We start from the raw sequence: 15,503 nt of genomic DNA on the forward strand, positions 1-15,503 counted from the left end.
CCCAGGAAGGGCACTGCTGCCACCTGCAGTCACCCTAGGGGTACCCTTGGTCCTGCCTCCTGTCCATGACAGCCTCCGGTGCTGCCCCGAGCTTGTAAGAAGACTGTCAGAGGCCCCCAGTGAGCTGGGCCTGGGACTCCCTCTCTGTACAGCCCCCTAGGCCCTGAGGGTGGCTGGGTCTGGTGACTTGCTTCTCACCAGCACATGGGGGTTACAACTATATGGGGCTGTCGTCACTTCTGTGAGTGGGGAGCACAGACTGTGACTTCTACCTTGCTAGCTGACTCTCCCTCGATGGCTCCGATGAGCAAGCAGCCATGTGGGAGAGGCCCATGTGGCAGGAACTGAGGGTGACCTCTGGTCTGCAGCTAGAGGAGCCGAGGCCTCAGCCCAACAGCCCACAGATCAGGGAATCCTTCCCCAGCTGAGCCTTCCCATGACTGTCCAGTGTGAGGTCATTTGTTACAGCGCTGGAAGGCAGGCAATGATTGGGCCTTCCCCAAAGGCCACGCCCAGGACCCCGGGGCCTTTGCACTGGCAGCTTGGCTGTCATGCCCTAGTGCTCAGCTCCCTGGTGCTCTGGCCCTCTCTGGACAGGGGAAGTCTCTCTCCCTACTGCGTCCCTGTGTCTACCATAGACCCTGCCTTCTGAAAGGGTGAAGGTCCCTGACCCAAATTCATGTGGTCCCTTTCCCATGGGCAAAGGGATCAACACACAGCCCTGTCCACTCCAATAGACCCCTGAAATTGGCAGTGCCAGGCAGCCCACGGGGGGGATTTTGTCCATCCTTTTTTTTTTTTTTTTAAGAGAAAGAGAGAGAGAGAGAGGGAGAGAAAGAGAGAGAGAGAGGATTTTTTAAATGTTTATTCTTCAGTTTTTCGGTGGACACAGCATCTTTATTTTATTTTTATGTGATGCCCATCGAACCCAGCGCCCCGCGCATGTCAGGCGAGCGCATTACCGCTTGAGCTACGTCCCCAGCCCTCATCTTCCTTTCTCAGAGCAGAGACCTCCTGTCCCCAGGAGGTGTCCCCCTTGGAATATTCTCCACCCACTGGTCAACACAGCTCGGTCTAGGTCCCACTCGTAACTGAGGTCTGCTCTGAGTGAGGGGCCTGAGCCCAAGCGAACGCTCCTGCTTGAAACACGGCGACACCAGGAAGACGCGCCACAGGAAAAGTCATGGGGTCGGTGATGGTTCCCTGAGACTGTTTTTAAGGGACCTCATTTGGAATTCAATGATGAAATGAAATAAAAAATGCACTTAAATCTTTAAAATCAGAGCCGAGGATGCTTGGCTGATACCAGCCCCCACGAAGGTGCCCCCACAGGATCCTGGGCAAACCTCTCCCCGGCCCCTCTATGTGCACTTTCACACAGCCTGGCCAGTGGACACCAGAGGCCTCCCCGTCACCTCTCTCTTTTAGCCTGAGGGTCCTTCAGGGCCACCAGCACTCAGAGGCACCAGCCATCTGCCCATCTGCCCAGGTCTATGCAGGAAGCTGTTCACTGGCTCATGAGCAGGATGTGACCCAGTGCCCAAGCCTGCTGAGGTGCTGCTCCCTGGGCACAAGAACTGGCTAGAACTTCCTCCTTGGACAGTGGCTGCTCCCCTGGCCTTGGGGCAGTTGAGTTCCTGTGGACGGAGGGCGGGGGGCACAGGGCCTCAAGGGCAGTCTCTCTTCTGAGCCCATTAGCGGCTCACACACCTCACTCCCTTAGATGACTCAGAAGCGTGAAATCACATTATCTCACTGCGGTCATTTAAAAGCTGTCGCTAAACTCCTGATGATGCTGAGCTTTAAGTCAGAGTCCCTTAATGCACAAAATGCTGCCCAGCCCCGCTGGGTGTCGGGGCTGGGGGCTGCCAGGTGAGCAATGGCATCCCAGGCCCTGAAGCACACCCAGTGGGTGAGGGTCATGGCCAGGAATCCATGGCCACAGAGCAGAGGGTGCTGCAAAGGGCCAGCCATAGCAGCTGTCCCCAGGGGCTCCGTGGAAGACAGCCAAAGGGGAGCACGGGGGGCAGGACGGAGGCCTGGATACCGGAACCCTTAACAAGGTGCATGGCCTACCCCACACTCCATTCTCCCTGGCTGCCCAGTGTGGCACTCAAGGTTGGCTAACTTCCAGAATTTTAGAATCACAAACCCAGCTGCATTTGAACTGGTGCTGATTCCACGGATGTGGGTGGGACCAGGAGTTTGGAATTTCCACTGAGTTCCCAGGCAGCAGAGATGCTGCTACCCAGAGACCATGCTTGAGGGCCACTGGCCTGGAGACAAGGTCCTACACCCGGTTCCTGGGGGTGAAGTCCAGCCTGCTGCCTACTTTGGCGGATAGTTTTATTGGCACGTCTCTGTGCCCATTTGTTGAGGGACTGTACTGTTCTGAGCAGGGCTGAGCAGCTGCAGCAGGGACTGTCACAGCAAAGTCCACAACACTCACCCTCCAGCCTTTAGAGATGCCACCGTGTGGGGACCCTGTGCTGGGCTGCTGTCTCCCCCACCCAAGGGGACCACCATTGATCCACCCAGCCAGCCCACTCGAGGGCGTCCTGAGCAGGGTCTTCCTTCTCACAGAGTGCGGCCATCTGCACGGGATGAATTCCTCCCATCTGAAAAGCAGTCTCCCGGACCACTGTCTTCTCCGTCTATTCACAGGGGATTTCCTCCAAAGCACCTCTTCACTGGTCTGCAATTCCTCTCCTCCCTCTGGCTCTGGCAGACAAGCAGTCCTCGGCTCTCCCTCCTCTGCGGCAGGACCCTACACCCTCTGGGGCTTCTCTGTGCTCTTCGTCCACTCCTTCTGTCCACAAGCTGCTTCCTGTTCATCTCTCTGACCTCTGACTTTGGTGGCTGCCCAGGGTCTGGCGGTGAATCTGTTTGCTTTTCTGAACTCCGTTTCTGCTCTGCAGACCCCACGTCTCTGTCTCCACCCCGTCAACCCCTGCACCCACGTGGTTTATTCAGCTCCCTGAGCATCCGCCATGGGGATGCGGAAAGAGATCCTTAGATTCAGCTCCTGATGGGCCCTACCTGCTGCTGCTCTTCCCATGACCAGAGAACAACTGGGCAGAGCACCATCCTCCTGGGGGTTAGTTCCTGGAGTCACCCAGACTCCCGCTTCCCCTTACACACCTGCCTCATCCACCCCTGACCAAGCCCCATGCTTCTCCCCGCATGTCCCTTCTCCCCGGCTTAGGCCTCACAGCTTCCTGCCTGGTCTCCTCTGTGCCACAGGAGCAAGACTGACCCTTTCGGATCAGGGTGTCACTTTGTGCACAACTTCCGATGGCTTTCATTCTATCCAAAGTAAACCCCAAATCTCAGCCCTGGTCTCTGGGGCAGCCCCTCCCCAGAGCCCTCCAGCTCCACCCCTTGGAGCTGTGGCCTTGCTCCTTCTGCTCAGCCACACTCCCTGGGGATCCTCCAGCCCAGTGTCCCTCCTCAGGCATCCCCCACTCCTCTTCCTCCCACCTGACTTGGCTTCTGACCCCTGAGACCTACCATGGCCCTGCCTTTGCCTCTGTAAACCAGGGTCACCTTTCCAAGGAGGTCCCCATGGACACGGTGTCTTACATGGCCAGCCCTGTCTTCTTGGGTTATTTTTCTCCCTCAAGATTATCACCTGCTCTATTCCTTACAGCTCACTCACTTGTCCTGTGGACGATCTCTCTCCCCACCCAGGTGCCGGAAGGGGCAAGGCAGGGATTTTGTCTGTGGTGTTTCCATGGTAGACACTCAGAGGAGTTTGCTGGATGAATGAGTGAATGACCATAGCTCAGCCTGCTGAAGGCCCATGGACAGCGTGCAGGAGAGGATCTCGGGTTGGGCGGTCTGTGTTCCTGCAGGCGGCACCCTTGCTCCAGTGTGGGGATGCTCCGCATGCCTGGGGATCAGGGCAGCTTCCTCGGGAGAGTTCAATGCCAGCTCTGTCCAGTGGGGCTGCTCAGCGCAGCTGCAGGTGGAGGGATAATCGCTGCCACTTAGCAAGTTCTCCCGGAAGACACCTGTCCCACCCCAACCCCTTGCCTGGACTCCCAGAAGTGCTGACCCTGAGGTCAGGCTCCCTCTGAGCCAGCAGCCAGCCCCCCAGTCCACAGCCACAGGGGGATGCTGGACTCACTCTGAAGTCTACTTCATGAGGAACTGCCTGTCTTGTCCATTCGGGGTTGGGGCATAGCACAGCCCACCCCCTCTGCCACTTCACAGGGGAAGGGAGGGGCTGATGAGATTCCCACAGCTTCTGCTTTGCATTCAGGATGCAGGATGCATGGATGGAGCCAATCTGCCCAGAGCCCACCTCCTGGCTCAGCAGCTGCCACCCTCCAATCAGGAATGACTGCACCCACCAAGTAGCCAATCCCCATGAAGCTGACATCCTAGTGGGGATGCTGAGCACACCAGCTTGGCACGGTGGCTCCCGCACCAGAGGGAGGCATGCAGAGCTAAGCTGGGTGTCCCTGGGTCCCTCACCCTTAGGGCTCAGGAGGACAGGCTTTAGAAACTGTCTCCCAATCCACCAGCCCAGGAGTGTCAGGAGGGGAGCTGGGTTTGGGATCTAGGTTGGAGGTAAAAGTCTGGGCTTTGCCCATCTCCTATGGTTCTACTTGGTCTCCGTGTGACCTTGAGCAGCTCTCCCTGGTTTATATTTGGAGGAACCAAAGCTCGGAGCTTTACAAAGGTCTGCTCAAACTTTTTGCACAGAATCAAAGAGAAGCAGCATGTGAAAATGCTTTGAGCCCAGGAGGAAAGATGTTAAACCAATGCCTGCTCTTGCCCTGTACACGGTCTACTGGCAGGGACAGCAGGTGAGGGAGGACGGCCAGGGGGCTCCAGCTAAGGCATTTCTTCCTTCTCTCCATCTTATTTTTTTAAAATTTATTTTAGTTGTAGGTAGACACAAGATCTTTATTTCATTTTTATGTGATGCTGAGGATTGAACCCAATGCCTCATGTGTGCTGGGCCAGTGCTCTACTACTCAGCCACAACCCAAGCCCCTCTCCATCTTATTCTGGGAACTTTCAAACTTCAGAAAAGTTGAAAACAACCAGAATAGCAACAAACACCCGCACACTCTTCAACCTAAGCACCAAAGGTTTACATTTTAGGGAATGTATGCACTCTCTCTCTTCCCTCTGCTTTCCCCACCCTCCAGGTCTGCGTGTGCACACCCACCCACCCACCTACATACCCACACACCCACACCCACCCCCACCCACACACCCACACACACTTTCTCAACCATTTGAAAATAAGCAGCCATATCCAGAACTTCATCTGTGACCTCAGCACACATCTTCTGAGAACTTTGTCTTCCACAACCACATTATCATCATCATCATACTTAAGATAACTAATTCACTGTCACCCAATAGATGAGTTCTGTTCCAATTTCCCAATTATTCCATCTTGTTTTAGACTTAAAACAAATGCAGGATCCACCAGGAATCCCACCTGGCCCTGCTGCTTCTCCAGCCCCTCTGACCCACAAGAAGCACCCTTCCCACTTTACCACCTCTTCATTCACATTTCCCGTGACACTGAGACCTTTTGAAAGGTTCTGCCCCTCAGTTCTGATCTGTCTCATTGCTGCCTGAGGATTAGATTTAGCAACCCTTTTTAGCAAGGTGGTGTCTCACGCATCCAAGCAGGAGGTGTGCACACGAGCTTGCTCTCGTGGGCGGGGCCAGGTCTGATCACTTGTCAGGGGGCATTCACCAGGACACAGCTCGGGCCCTTCTTTGTCATTACCCAGGAATTAAGGAGGGTTCTCTTAGGTGTGTGAATGTCTGGGTCCTATTTTCTCAACTGTTGCTTTTCTTGAAAGGCCAAATGTGTTGCTGGTTTGGGCCCCGAGGGCAGAGTCAGTGGGAGGAGAGGAAGTCTAGTTCAAATGGAAAGAAAACACCAAGATGGATTCCTGGAGGCCTCAGACTGTTGTCAAAACCAGCTCCAGGAAGACCTCACTGTTCGACTCCAGGGCCTGACCGAGGGCCCCTGATCCCTCCTAGCTGTGTTGCTCTGGTTCCTGGGCCCCTGGGGCCAGCCTGGGATTGGCTGTGAGATTGGGGTTAGCAGTGTTCTGGGAATGGACCTGCCACATGATCTTAGGTAAGGACAAGAACCTTACATACTCAAGGAGGGAGGGCAGCAGACTGGACAGGACAGCGCGAAAGACCCAGGGTCACAGAAGACCCAGAAGGAGCCTGACCGGGATGTGTGGGCTCTCTCACTCTCTCTGAGCCTCAGTTTCCTCACCCACAGAACGGGGGCCTAGCCTACAGGAGCCCAGTTTCTCTAGTGGACTAATGACTGCATTACTCTGGGGACACACGCCCCAGTGTTACAGCAGGAGCCGTCAGAGGCTCCTTCTCTGACGCCTTCCCCTAAGCATTGGAGATGGGATCTGTGCAAGCCAGGAAACCACAGGGAAGTCAGGCTGTGCCCAGGAATCAAGGCAGAGATTCAAGATAAACCAGACCCTTCTGGTTTGGCCTGGATGGTGGCTAAGCTGCTCTGACGTCCTGGCATCTGATGTCCTCTGATACCCTGATGTCCTGGCTGGCTGAGCTGCGTAGGAGGAGGGTATAAGGTCGAGTCATTGACCCAACGCCTCCCTTCTCCTGGGACCCATGCTCTTGGCTGTGTGACACACATACAGTTGGCAGAGTACACTCCAGGCCCTGCCTGCTGTGGCCCTGCGACTCACTTGGCCAACAACAGAGAGGACAGCTCACCAGTTCGCCCTTGTTGGAGACTAGTTCTTGACTCCCTGACATCATCATGGGACACACATGCTGCAGAACACCTGCCATTTGGCCTGACTGGGTCCCCTGTGACACAGAGCCAGCCCCCTCTCACCCCCAAAGGTGTGGTGGACCAATGCTCCCTGTGAAGGGATCACTTGGAACAAGTCACAGAGCTTCCCCTGGCCTCCAGGGAGCCAGTGCTGCTGGCTCATCCTGCTAACATGAAACTGGCCATGGGAAAGCGGGAGCTGGCTCTGGGTACCAGAGAAGGCCATGTGTCTGCCTCGCTGGCTGGCACCCTCCTTTAGCACAGGCTCTCGATCCAGGGTCAGTCCTCTGAGCACTGGAGAGAGACTTTCTAAAACCCTGCCTGAGGTATCACACACTTCTGCCCTCTACTAGGGCTGGTGACAGGGTCCCATTCTCTTTGGGTGACCCAGGAGGACCACTCCAGGTGCTGGAGAGGGAGGCAGGGCTGCCAGGGGGTCAGACCTGGGCTTTGTTGCTGGCCCTGGGCTTGAGTCCTGACTCTGCCACCCGCTGGTGTGGGGACTGGCAAATGTCTCCACCTCCCATTGCAGATTCTTCATGCAGGAAAAGGGCTCCGTGTGCTGACGGGTGGGGAGAGCGCGCAGCAGGGGCCACAGGAGCTGGACGGGGGCTCTGGCCCAGGCCTGGGTGCGCCTCCTTCCTGGACCGGGTGCCTCTCAGAAGGCACAGGTGTCTCACAGCGCTGTCTCGCTCTCAGGAAGCTCTCTCTTTGGGCCCTTGTATTTGCTCTGATATCTGCTCTCCCTGCTCTTGGCTTCCTGTCAGAAAACTTGCTGTCCCTTCTGCTTTCCCAGAAAAGGCTGATCTTTTGTAAACGTGACCGGCCACACACAGGAATGACCACCCTGCTCTGGTGTCACGGTGGCCCCTCTGGGTTTTGGGTTCTCTGTGGCTGCATCCCAATTCTGAATTGTCCTGGAAGCTCAAAATCACCACAAGGCCAATCCCTAGGCCACGGAGGACTTCAGAGCAAGGACCTTGTGTGCACTATTGATTGCCATGTGGCAAGGACCCATGGCTGAAAACAGGCCAGCCCTAGGACCGAGGGAGAGGGGTCCCTGCATCAGTGATGGACTGTTCCCCACGTTGACCCCTGTCTTCACCTTTCCTGTGAGCACTGGGGCGTCTGCTCTGCCAGGCAGGGAGCCTTGTCTCTGTTCGCTGATGTGTGTCCCGGAGCCCAGAGAAGCCCCAGTGCAAGGTGACACTTAGTGATGAGGACCGAGGGACCAGGAGGAAGAGGCTCCTAACTTCTGGGCAGGCCTCCAGCTGGCTCTTGGAAAGCCTCAGGGCTCGGGGTGGGGACTCCCGCTTGGGCTGGTGGAGTGAGGTCCTCAATGAACACGGTGCCTCTCAATGCTGGGAATCCACCCTGCCAGGCCCCTGAAGTGTCTGCTGTGACCGTCACATGGCCAAGGCTGGAGGAACCACGGTGCTGACAGCAGGCCTCATGGAGGGACAGGAAGAGGTGTAACCGCTGGAAACCACAAGTCACAGAATGGCGCTTGTGCGACACACCCTTCCTCCCTGGGGAGGTCAGGGGCCCCTCTGACGGAGCCCACTCTTTCTGAAGCTGGGTGCACTGGGTCAGTTCTGCTCATGGGCAATGAGCAGAGAGTTGCTAGAAGGGTGCCTGGAGGAGCTGGAGGTCCGCATAGCCCAGTTCCCGTCAGCACCTCCCAGAGCTTGCCCGGATGCAGGCTGGAGGGTGGGGAAGAAGAAGAGTGGACAGGTAACCAGGGCCTAGGTCATGTCCAGGCCCCCTGTTTTTGTCCCGAAAAACCCTCAAAACTCCTGAGGCCTGAGCCTGGGGCCTGCTAATCTGACACTAAACAGCATGGATGTCACATGATTCAGGCAACGGAAGAAGCATCTGGACCCAACCACAGAGCTCAACATCAAGACCACTGGAGGGAGCATTTGATAACACATCTCATCGGTGCCTCATAAAAAATGTTTAGAAAGATCATAAACGAAAATCCTCAACCTAACCTTTTCAAAGCAACATCCAAATGCTGGTTTCCTATTAACAACCTACACAGCGACCCCGCACAGAACCCCAGGTCTAGCCCCACGTCCAGCCTGTTGTAAGGACAGTTCAGATTCACATCTAATTAATGCCACATGAATTGCCGCCAGCTTTCCCAGCACAATGTTCACATGTCTCCCTACACAACAAAAGCCCACCCAGACCCGCACCTGACTCGCACGCACACCTGCCCGCTGGAGCGGGAGCCCTGGCTCTTGGCCTGGGCTTATTGATTGGGTCAGGGGCCAGGGCTCCAGGCTTAGGAGCCCCCTCCTTCCTCCCTGAGAGGGAACGGGGGCTCAGACCCCAGCTGGCTCAGCATCCTGTCCTGGAGGAAGGGACTAACGGCTCAGCAGCTTCCGGCCCCCAAGTTTGTCCTGCCAGGATTGTTCTCGGAACTCAGAGAAGGTCCCAGGACATCGTCTGAGGAGCTGGGTCCCTGGGCATCCAGGTGCAGGGCTCCCGGCCTCTGGCCACCACAGGTGGCAATGTGTGGTGCTGTGCTGGGGTCACCTGGCACCCGGCAGAGGGACCCCAGTACTGTGCAGCAGTCTGTGTACTGTGGCAACTTGGGGTGAGCTGCGGGGTTCTTGCCCACAGCCCCCTCTGGGCTGGAGGTAGCAGGTGTTCCCCGGCTCTGGGACCCCCATGACCACATGCTCAGGCCACACGGCCCCCACTTCTGTCATTGCTCAATGCACACGTGGCATTGCGCCTCCCCACGTGGACAGCAGATGAGCAGGCTGCTCCCCTCTTCCCCCACCACACCCACACCCCACACCCATATCCTGCTGGGGGGAAGTGAGGGAGAGAGCAAGGCAGGGAGGGAGGATCCACCAGGAGATCCTGGCCCTGTCCTCGCAGAGCGATGGCGGGGCCGACACACTGTGGCGCCGGGCGCTGCAGGCTGTCTGTCCTTCAGGGTGGAGCTGCAGTGGAGGAGGTCTGAGGGGCCCTCCACCCTCTACCCCTGCCCCGCGCTCAGCCCCAGGGGCAGAGGGGAGACCCGGGATGGGAAATGTTTGCTGTCAAGAGAGGCCCTTGCTCTCTCCATTCGGAGACTGGAAGTCCCCGGCCAGGGCTTCCTGGGAGCGGACAGATGGGCAGGCCACTCTGGGAGCCACCAGAGACTGCTCAGCAGCTCTCTGCCATCTGCCTGCCACCCACTCTCCCATGGAGGAACAGGGGCAGCCCTGCAGGGGTCTTGATCACCCTGTGTCTCTCCCTCTTGGCCCAGGGTTGAAAGCAGATCCATGGAGAACTGTCACAGGCAGACACCTCTGCGGCGCAGTGCCACTGTGCCTGGCCCCTGAACAGTGGCTTGGTGTGTGTGTGTGTGTGTGTGTGTGTGTGTGTGTGTTTGTGTGTGTGTGTGTCTGCTGCGGTCCTAGTAGGTTGGACAGGAAGCCACACAGGGCCACAAGAGGCCTGGGTCGGGCAGGGCGTCTGCAGGAGCAGCTTCCCTCCGGGCTGTGTCCATCCTATGGGGGATGGGCACGGGTCTCGGACATGCGGGGGCACCCAAGCCTTGCCAGGGAGCAGACACAAACCCGTCCTGGGAGGCACAATCCCCAAAGCACCCTGGTACCTGCTCCTGAACCGGAATGCCAGTCGGGACCATGTTCCGTGTGTCTGTGGCGGAAGGTGAAGTCACTGCTCTGCTGCACAGCAAACCGCCCGGGACCACAGGCCCAACAGGAAGTTGGCGTGGCCCATGCCAGGGCCCCGTGGGGCTGCCTCTGCACAGCGGAGGCGCCTAGCAAACCAGGGCCCGTGGGGTGCCAGGGTGTGGCCTCTGGTTCCAGCCCCCTGATCCAGGCGGGAGGGCCTGGGCACCACCGACCCTCCTGGCCGCGCAGTAGCAGGGGTAGGAGGAGGGGGGCAGGAGAGGGCATGCCCTGTCCCCACCCTCCTGCTCATGGTGACCCCTCCAGAAGAGAGGCAGACCTGCCCGTCAGTCTGGGAGCCCCTGTCTCAGGGCAGGGAGGAAGGGACAGCAAGCAGCTACCAGCAGCCCTGGGAAGGGGCACTGCAGCCACCTTATGCTGCAGATCACCACACTAAGAGTTGGCTGGGATTTGAACCCAGGTCTGGCTGACTCCACGGCTCTGCTCTGACCTGTGAATGCCTACAACTCGGGGCGGGGCTGCCATCCCTGCTCCCATCCCCTGCCCTACAGGGTCAGGGGATGGTGCAGACTGACTGTGGGGGGCTTTCCTCACCCCCTGAGCTGGGCACTGAGTAAGAAAGCAGAGGCCTGGGAGATGAGCAAGAGGAAGAGCGAAGGAGAAAATGGGAATGGAAGAGAGACAGGGAGACACCAGAGGGAGGTGCAGGAGGCAGGGCCCATGTTGAGCCCTGTTGGGGTGTGCCGCCGGCCCTCACCGTGAAATGCACTTTAGAGGAAATTAAGGTCCACAAGTATCAGATAGCCCCCAAGGTCACCCGGCCACCAGTGGCCAGGCGGGCACCAGAGCCCAGGCTGTTCTGCTTCAGACTGAGGCTCTGTCCTCATGCACATCTAGCATCACTGCCCCCTGAACCTCCGACCCTGGACAGGTGACCCCAGATCCGCAGGGAACGGGGGCCACAGTTATACTCTAGTCCCAGCACACAACACGTCTGTGAACACAGACTTTATCCACGCCATCATCACAGACCACGCAGCGACTACGGAACCTCAGGGTGGGAGAAAGCCCAACCCGCCAAGCAGACCTCAGGCTCAGCAGCCGCTCTGCCGTTTCAGACACACAGAATAGCCCCGAACCTCAGCTGCAGCCCTGGCCCTTAAAACTAAATTGTAATTCTTCAGACACCTGCCAACTCTTTTTAATTAAAGTTACTTTAGGCCAGGGAGGGAGGCGACTGTCCAATACTGGGTGACAAAGTCAGAAATACCTAATTTAGGGGCTGGGGTGGTGGCTCAGAGGTAGAGCGCCTGCCTAGCATGTGCAGGGTCTTGGGTTCAATCCTCAGTACCACATAAAAATGAATGAATGGAATGAAGATATTGTGTCCAACTACAACTAAAAAAAATATTTTTTAAAAAGAAATACTTGGCTGGAGTTGTAGCCCATTGCCTTGCAAGTGTGAGGCACTGAGTTCAATCCTAGCACCACATTAAAAAAACCAAAAAACAACTTAAAAAAAAAAATACTTAATTTAAAAGACACTGTCAACAGTAAGAAAGGTGCTGGGCATGTTGGTGCCTGCTTGTAATCCCAGCAGCTTAGGAGGCTGAGGCAGGAGGATGGTAAGTTCAAGGCCAGCCTCAGCAATTTAGCCAGGCTCTGAACAACTCAGTGAAACCCTGTCTCAAAAAAAAAAAAAAAGAAAAGAAAAAAAAAAATGACTGGGTATGTAGCTTAGTGGCAAAAATCCCCTGTGTCAAATCCCTGGTACCAAAAATAAATGGATAGATAAATAAATATATAAATGCATAAATAAAATAAATAAAAAGGGCTGGGGATGTGGCTCAGTGGTTAATTGCCCCTGGATTCAATCCTTGATACTGAAAAACAAAGCAACAAACAAACAAACAAAACAGTAAAAAAGGAGAAGATACTTAGACATCCTATGTCTGATAAGAGGTTGATACCCAGACTACACAGAGAAGTCCTGAGGCTCACGGGAGAAGACCCAGCAACTTGGTTGGAAAATGGGCAAAGGACTGGAACACATTTCCCCCAAAGCCAATTTGCTAATCAGTAAGCACACGGGAAGATGTTCAACGTCTCTGGTCACGAGGGAACTGCAGATCCAACCGCGATGAGATACTGCCTCACACCCACCAGGTGGCTACTGTCAAAAACCCCCCAGAAAATAGAAAGTGCTGGCGAGATGTGGAGAGTCGTTCGGAACCCCTGTGTGCCGTTGGTTGGAACCACAGATGGTGCAGCTGCTGTGGCAACGGAGGGCGGTTCCTCAGGAACATGAAAAGAGAACCAGCACCTGACCCAGAATTCCACTCTGGGATCTCACCCTGAAGAACTGGGAGCAGTGCCTTAAGGAGGTGGCCGGTTCCTGGCAGTGTCATTCACAAGAGCCCAACAAGACAACCTGAGTGTCCACCAGTGAGGTGCAGTCAGTGGATAAGCTGGATGTGGCACGTCCATCCAAAGGGACATGACTCACCCTTCAAAGAGGCAGGGAACCGTGACACAGACTATCAGGTGGAGGGGCCTTGAGGACATTAGCTAAGGAAGCCACCCCAGAGACAAACACTGAAGGATCCCCCTGATGGGAGGTCCTTAGAGACACCCACGGAGCAGGGTGGCCAGGGTGGGGTGGGGAAGTGGGGAGGCGCTGTTTCATGGGACAGAGTTTCAGGTTTACAAGGTGACGGGAGGTTTGGAGACGGGCGGTGGAGATGTCTGCACACCATGAATGTACTTTATACCATTCAACTGTCCTTAAAACAGTTAAAACAGTAAGACTTACAATGTATCTTCTGCCACAGTAAAAAGAAGAAAATTGGACAATAAGAGGAAGTACTTGATGCAGTCGACAGGCAGCTCTACCCCTGCCCTCGTGGAGACCTATTTAAGCTAGGAAGCAAACTTGGCAGATACGTTTGCTGGCAGGCCCAGCTGTCACCTATGACCCCGAATCATCTCCTAGCTGGGGTGGTCTGAGACACAGGGAAGATGGGGCTTCCGGAAAGTTCTATGCTCCTGATGTAGGAGACTGTCTGTCCTGGCATGTTCCTGTTACAGACAAGGCTAGGCACCAAGTTCTGCTTCCATTTCCAGTAGGTGGCGGACATCTCTGCTGGATTGGGGCCACATACAGGACGAGGTGACACATGCCTCTTGGATCAACCTTGGGTGCTGCCGTATCCTGTCCTCTCAAGCCTACCCCAGAACAAGGCTGGTCTTGGGACCATCAAAAATCTCCTAAGTGGGGACTGCACAGCAGTTCTTCCCGCATCTAGGTATTTCCATCAAGGAACAGGACTGAACAAGTCCACTTTGATGGGACTCTCGTTCCTCCAGGCCTGCACTAGGGGCAGGCACGTTTCCCAAGGGGCGCGAGAGGATGCACATTTCTTGGCAAGTTCCCGTACTGGTGGGTCTCGATGCCTCCAGCCTCGGGAACTCTAAGCAGATGTCCCAGTGGGGACAACTGGGATGACAATAAGGTCCTTGTGTGATCTGACATGGGCTTCCCCGCTTTTGCTTGGTAGGGACAATAACAAATCAAGTCCCTCTGAGGTGTGACAGGCCTTCAAGTGTCTGAGGACTCTTGGCCTTGCTCTTCAGCTGGGCACTGTTCTCAAGGGTCTTCTTTTCATCCTTTGGCCCCAGGTTTCTGCCTTAAGCCAACACAGTTCTCTTTGGCCGATGCCTTGGATGCGTGGCCGTCACACCCAAGCCTTATGAAACCCTGCAGGCTGGCTTGGTGACTGTGCCCATTGCACATGGAAGCTGAGAAGGGGTCAGTTAGTTGTTAGCCAGTGACCGGGAAGCAGGGATGCAACGCTCCAGTGAGAGTCCAGAGCCCCACTGGCTCAGCCGGCCTTCAGTGGCCTCTCTGTGGAACCCTGACATGGAGGCCATGCTCTCTCAAGGGTGTTTGCATTTGTCCACATTCTTCCTAAAACGACGGAGGCACCAGGATCCCGACCCGTGGTCAGGTCAGTGGTGAGTGGAGGGAGGAGGCCTCTGTCCGTGCCCTGGGCTGGGGCCAGCAAACTGTTGCAGCCCAACGGCCAAATCCAGCCCATCGCCTGTTTATGCACAGCCCCGGCTAGGAGAGGTTTCCACATTTTAAAACGGGAGGAAAAAACCAAAGGAAGGTACTATTTCATGATTCGTAAAAGTGATGCGCACTTCAAATCTCAGTGTCCCCGGAGACGTTTTGTTGGCCCAGAGCCACGCCTGCTTGTCTTGGCTCCGGCTGCCGTGACAAAACATCAGAGATGAGGTGGCTCACAGCAGACACACTTCTCACAGCTCTGGAGGCTGGACACGTAAGACTGAGATGGAGGTGCTCTCAGCTCTGTCCCTGTCACCTGTGTCCCTGCCCTCTTCCCGCGAGCCGAGGGCCCAAGGTGAAGAGCAGCTCAAGCCTCCCACGTGGGGCTTCACTTCATGGCCCTGGGCATCCTGGTCACCTCCCCAAGCCACGCCTCTTAGAGCCACCCATGGGGAGCGGGGGCTTCAACGCCGGGTGTGGGGCCCGGTCCCTGGCTGCTGGCCTCTCACACCAGGATGGCACGGCTGAGTTCAGATGCACCTCCGCCGACGACAGGGTTGCAGTCTGACGAGCCCCTCCTAACTTGAAAGTGTCCTATGTTGAAAAGGCACCCAATGCTGTGGTAAGCCCATCATAGAGCTGAAAATTCGTATGTTGAACCTCCGTGAGGCACGGCGGTTTGAAGGTGCACTGATTTGCAAGTCCAAGACGCGTTCTGTAGAGAAGACCTCAGATCCCGGTCCAGGACAGCGCCTCCACCCTGCTTCACACACACCCTTCCCATGACACACCCTCCTCCGCTGCACCCCAGGCCCCAGGTCCCAGCCCCACCTACCATCCTTGCTTCCCGTGCTGACTCTAGGACTTCTCCTTAGTCTGTGTACTGTTTTGATGAAGCAAGACGACCTGCTGGGAGCTCCTGCTGCTGTCCTGGGCGCGCTCCTGGTTACTGGGGTCTGGTTTGCCTGTG

The 15,503-nt window shown here is 56.2% G+C and overlaps 1 protein-coding gene across 3 annotated transcripts in view; it reads right to left on the reverse strand.

The window, feature by feature from the left end:
- The window catches only part of Kcnab2 (potassium voltage-gated channel subfamily A regulatory beta subunit 2), an 84,991-nt gene that overhangs the window by 49,105 nt on the left and 20,383 nt on the right, over nucleotides 1–15,503 (reverse strand). For 2 of the 3 annotated variants that reach the window (XM_076863416.2, XM_076863420.2), the window contains exon 1: nucleotides 10,425–10,490. The exons of the other annotated variant lie outside the window; for it this stretch is intronic. The gene's annotated coding sequence lies outside the window, so the exon portion shown is untranslated. Of the gene's footprint in view, nucleotides 1–10,424; nucleotides 10,491–15,503 lie in introns of those variants that run through there. 3 annotated transcript variants of the gene reach the window in all.

The sequence above is a fragment of the Callospermophilus lateralis genome, chromosome 7, assembly GCF_048772815.1.
Source record: "Callospermophilus lateralis isolate mCalLat2 chromosome 7, mCalLat2.hap1, whole genome shotgun sequence".
Taxonomy (NCBI): Eukaryota; Metazoa; Chordata; class Mammalia; order Rodentia; family Sciuridae; genus Callospermophilus; species Callospermophilus lateralis.